Below are 6,363 nucleotides of genomic sequence, written 5' to 3' on the forward strand. Positions count from 1 at the left end.
TAAAGATGTCTGATTTTACGAAGAAAAGTGTGTGTGTGTGTGTGTGTGTGTGTGTGTGTGTGTGTGTGTGTGTGTGTGTGTGTGTGTGTGTGTGTGTGAACGTGAACTATCTGTGTGAACGTCTGGGCCACAGCCTCCCTGACAAGTTTTACACATCTAACAACTTGAGATGCTTGATTGTGTGGTTGTGAGGTAGATTCCATATCTGCCTCTTTTCAATGGCATTCATAGCATTGTTAAGAACAGTTAAATTGTGTCCATTCATTAAACACTTTAACAAGTTAAGACTATGATGGGAAAAACAATTTAGATATCTTGCTACCTGAGTGTACACCTAGCAACACACGTATAATGCACAGATGAAAGTATTACAATATCACAAATTTAGTCGATTTGACCCTTTTCGAATTTATGCTTTCTTAACTGTCCTCAAGAAAAAAATAGTTTGACGTGGAAAAGACATGTGTATGTTTTGAATATATGCTGCAAATCTAGCTGACCCTATGGTTTTTTGGGGTGTGTGTTTGAACTATCAGTGGATGATAACCTGCATCTGGAAGATTCATATGGCAAAAGAATGTACCTTGCATATCGCTTATTGGTCATCTTTAAAGTCCTGTGTCTAGTATCAAGACATGGACCTTGTCATAACAAATTGTTTTTATTTTCCGTGTGTGCCGTATAACTTCTTTTTGAAAGTACAATAAAATTGGTACCATGGTCATTGTGTTTGTTGTGTATACGTCCTTCTCTCTTGATTTAAAAGGCCACAACAACGTTACAATTTTCAGTTCTCTGACCGCCAGCTCCGATACCATCTGATGAAGACAGCACATCTCAATCCATGTTTGTTTGTTCGAACCTTTGTTTATTTATGAAATCTCAAATCGGCCCACTGGCCGCTTTTCATTGACTGGTCATGAGGGAAGAGGGAAGTCATATATCACAAAATATATCACAGAGGTACAGATTACATCATTTAAAGTTCCAAGACATTGTACATGTACTTGTACATGTTTTACACATGTATAGCACAAAAACATAATGGTGAGTGCTAGTGCATGATTTGAGTCCGTTTGCTTTGGTGGACTATGAGTAGAGCTGATTAATAGATTAAGGAGCCGATCATGAACTGAGTAACACCCTTGTGCGAATATTACATAGAAAGGTACGCGGATGCTGGAACTGACTATTTCAAGATATATATATATCTACATTTATTATGTACAAACATACACACGTAGGGCTGATTCACACCTCTCATACTTCAGGCAGTTTTGACACCACCAATGTAGCAATGTTTACATACGTACCAACTTGTCCAAGGGTGATAAGAAATACTTGCAAAGACTTACAAGAAATTAAGCTTCAGTAGCTTGGGGTCCAGTCTTGTTAGATTAATTTGCACAGGTTCGCTACCGGCAGTCGCTATCCCATCTTGTTAGCGTGGCCGGACCAAAGCTACCAAGACTGAACTCCAGGCTAACACTACTCTCTACGTCTAACCTATCAGTTGTCTGCATGGTTCACGGTCTCATATCTGCGCTCTTCTTACATCTCACAAAACTCTCAACCATCCGATAACTAATAAGTAGTAATCCCAAAGAATAACACAAAAACGTCCCTTGCAAGCAGTTCAAAGATGGAGGACAAAGTAAGTCGGCATTACATCTCAATAATTCAATGATTTCTGCACAATCGAGAGGAAGACATTAGTGGACTGTTAACTGGGTGCTTACCGGGCCTCAACACATATTAATTATCGTCATAAATTAGCCCTTGCCATGACCTCAAAGCACTCATTGTCATGAGCAACACTATGGATGAACTACACTAGGAAGGCTGGTTTCAAAGGCCTTTGTTGTTGTGAAATAAACGTTAAGTTCAGGCTCAGAGTGGGTAGCAACCGAGGAGTTGCCACTGTAGAAAGTGGTCAGATGTGGAGTTATAACTGATAGGAGGTGTGTTGTATGTGTTTACATGGCGGAAGTAAATTCTCCTTTAATTGTCGTCGCCCCGAACAGGGATAGAGTCAACTCCAGGTCACAGAGAGTCAACTCCAGGTCACAGAGAGGGGATCCAGACAATATTTTTAACTTTTCTAAATAAAAACGTTCAGACTATTTTAGATAAAAGAGTTCATTCACAATAATTCTAAATTGTTCAAAAATTTAAGAAATCATGACAATCTGTCCACCCTTTCTCGAGTTATTCTCTTTCAGAGAGAATGAATGTATATACAAAAATTGGCCCCTGTGCTAAAAAAAAGCCGCTAGACTTCCACCGAATACTCCCAGTCCCAAGAGCTATCCGCTACTAAAAAATCATGAGCCTAGCACTTACAGAAAATCTGACCTCAAAATTTTACTCTCTGCTGCATTACTGTATGTTCCCCCTTTGTTGGACTTCCCTCTTTATTACCCCTAGTCCAACAAATATCATGGAGATCCAGCCTCAATTTCTTGTCCACAGCCAAACGTTCTCACATACATAGTCCGCTCTAGTACCAGGTGAACCATGTTCAAACTTGACATTCATTCACACAACCACTTTTTACCTACGAAATGTCCTGAATATTCTTTCACACTTTCATAAGTTATGTTGTCCACAAGCAAATACATGAAAGTATACAAAGCCAGCTTCAGTACCGTAGAAAAACACCATTTTCTTATAACTGAGTGCTCATTTTTGTCTGCAGCAGAATGTGTCCTCTGTGTAACCTTTTCCTAACCTGTAGGAAAAAGTGTGGCAATTAAAATTATTGCCATGGCGACGGTGTTATTGTTTATAAGTAAAAAAAAAGATTGTTGTTATTAATGGATTTTAATAGTCGTATTTCATTCGCCTGACGATTAATGTTCAGAGAGCTTTTATTTATTTATTATTTATTTATTATTTATTTATTATTTATTTATTATTTATTTATTATTTATTTATTATTTATTTATTATTTATTTATTATTTATTTATTATTTATTTATTATTTATTTATTATTTATTTATTATTTATTTATTATTTATTTATTATTTATTTATTATTTATTTATTATTTATTTATTATTTATTTATTATTTATTTATTATTTATTTATTATTTATTTATTATTTATTTATTATTTATTTATTATTTATTTATTATTTATTTATTATTTATTTATTATTTATTTATTATTTATTTATTATTTATTTATTATTTATTTATTATTTATTTATTATTTATTTATTATTTATTTATTATTTATTTATTATTTATTTATTATTTATTTATTATTTATTTATTATTTATTTATTATTTATTTATTATTTATTTATTATTTATTTATTATTTATTTATCTCCGGTACAGCTGTGGCCAATAACTCCTCTGCAGGCTAAACTCCTTCCCATTTGCCACAGCAAGATCTGCTTGGAGATTACTGGGATGCTACCGTCTAGGATTATACCCACCAAAACAACACAAAACGTCAGAAAATGTAGAATTTTGAGTTTTTTATTATCATTTCTCACACTCACTCTGCGCTATGTCACCGTTGACTCTACATTCACAGTCGCTCCTCATATTTCTCCGTGATGAAGCGAGCAGTCGAGGAAAGCTTGTCTAAGATAGCAGATAGGTTCGATATTTTTCTTTGTATCAGTACCATCGTATGTTTTATTTGATCACTACTGTCTTCATAGCACGACAGATACATTTTTCCTTCGTTAAACTGAGTTCTCAGCTTCTTGAGTGATTCATAAAGTTCGTACAGGTCACAGTCTCGTAACGGTGTCGGAAGACTTCTTGTAAGGTCGAGGTCTTCTGAAATATGACTTAGTCGTGTTGGGACGAGAATGGTAGCTTCCATTTTGTCGACATCCAGAAGGAACTGATCAATCGAAATCCTCATAGAAGTTGAGTAATTTTCACGAAACAGTCCAAGCTTATAAGCTTTACTGACTAATGCTGAAGAGGTAGCCATCCCTCTGCTCAGAGAGACATGTGTCTGGTTGGTGTACGCCTTACTGAATACCAAAGGTGATTGGGCCTTATCGTAGACTTGTGCTGTCAAGGTTTGTGGTTTTGATGTGTCTACGGCTGTTTTGAAGCTTCTATTAGTAACTGGTTTGTTCTGAAACAAATCCTTCGTAGACTCGATGGTCATACATTCTTTGCGTACTCTCTTGGTCATCGAAACGTCGTCATTTTCTTTAGCCTTTGTGGGAATTTGTTGTTTTTTAATTGACGATACCATGATGTCAAAGATGCTCAGCAGAAGTGGCGCACATTCACTCAGGCGTTCTCGTAGACTATGGTCGTCGGTGATGAGGCTAACAGCAGACCCTATTCCATTAAAGCAAATCAGAGAGCTCTCTCTGCTTATATCATCAAGAACGAACCTCATCAACTCTTCATTGATAGCGGGGATTTTATAGGCAGTCTGTGCGACTTCAAACGCCCTATAGCTAACAAGAACATCACACAATGAAGCCATCTTCGAGGTTGTCATTATTAGGTGCAGTGGTGCCTTCTTGTTGGTCTACCTGCAAACAAAATAGATCATAAGTGAATAATTATGGATTTCTTAGTTTCTTTGAACAAATTTAGACGTTCTTTCAACCGTGACGAAGGCAACTGCCGAAAAGTTTACAGTTCGTCAAAAATTCTGTTCTCCAGTTATACATTGTGAAAACCATTTCCCTTCCCCTTTCTTCGTCACACACTTCTGATGATTAGCAAAACGGGTAGAATGAGTGGGTCTTATTACGTTAATCGCAGTCTTCTTAGGCTTACCAGAAATGTTAAACCCAGAATAGTGTCTAGCCCTTGAACAACGAATTACTTCCTCCAATCTTCGAACTTTGCAGTCAGACTCTGTGTAACGACGGCTTGTCAAATAAGAAACTCGACCAGTAAAAATGTGCCAATGGTAAACATCGCGAACGGTATTTGCGGACTGCTGACTCTGCGCCCTAGATCTCTTTGTAGCCAGATTTTTTTATCTCTCTCACAGAAAGATATTTTTTAAATATTCACACCTGTAAACATGTTTAACCTCCTAGCTGACACAAGTGTGAATATTTAAAAAATCAGGCGGTACACGGCCGAACACTAAACCCTTGAATGATTTTATTAGATATATGCACATGGCTGGATAGACACAATCAAGGCTACTATCTACAATTGGCCTATCAATCGAATTTCTCATGACTCCAAGAGTCACTGTTGCCTACACAGAAATAAACATGCATAACTTAGCAAAACAAGTTGGATGTTAGTTAATTCCAGAACTGGCGTTTCCTTCTCTGTTTGATCAATTGAAGCAAATACGGCCCCCATGTGCCACACGCGAGTTGCACAAAAATAAGTCCTGTTTGTGTTGTTTCTGAAACGGTAGGTTGATCTGCAAAACACCCTCAGGTCTATGGAAATCAATGTCATTTACAGGCCTGAAACATTCGGGTTGGGACATAACATATATGTTATGCATGCGTTCGGTACTATTAAGCACATTAGTAAGGACATTTTAAATGGGACTGTAAGCGTTATCATAAAACAAATCAACTTTCCACTATGTCAAAAGAACATTTTCCAATCATTTTAAATAAAATGATTTCAACGGATGAATCTATATTCAGATGCTATCAGACATAGATCGTTACGAAACATTATGTGTCCCCACATCCAGACAGTAAAGTTACGAAGACACGAGACAAAGTTGACTCTACTTGGTTAGTACAACACGGATAAGGTGGTATCTCACTGACCTTGGGCATCTGTTACGGTACTTTGGAGTTATCAAACGCTGTGTGGACCTTGAGTTAGTACTGCGTTCCTAAACTCACTAAATTAGGGGGACATGTCCATCAGTTGCAAGTCCGCACCTGAATCAAATGTATCCGCTTCGACTCTCCCGATCTCAGCACATTAATGCTTTTGAATAACATCACATGACCCTGCTCGCTAAAGTTGGCTTCTCCGCAATCTTTACGTAGACCTAATATCTTGGCCTTTCATGTCCCTCAAGTGACCGGACAAGTTAAGGGTGCCACATTACAGCCTACTGTTCATAATGCCAACATCACTGTCTGGCCCTGACGTTTCATTGTTTGCCTGAAACAATCAAGCTGTCAGAAACGGAACATTCTATTATTTCCAAGGGAGAAATATGGCCTAGTACAATTCTAAAGTAATCTAGATGTAATGAAGAAAGATGAAGACATTTCTAAGGATACAAAGACTAAAGAATCTAATCCCTCATTCTTAAACTCTATCTCTGTTAGGTTGATGTGATGTTCAGGGTAGATTTATGTACTTTTCCATAAAAACGCTACCTTATAAAGGCCCCCTCTCACTTGACGTGCGGCACGCTTGCGGCATTGCTGCG

This window comes from Branchiostoma floridae, chromosome 1 (assembly GCF_000003815.2).
Source record: "Branchiostoma floridae strain S238N-H82 chromosome 1, Bfl_VNyyK, whole genome shotgun sequence".
Lineage (NCBI taxonomy): Eukaryota > Metazoa > Chordata > Leptocardii > Amphioxiformes > Branchiostomatidae > Branchiostoma > Branchiostoma floridae.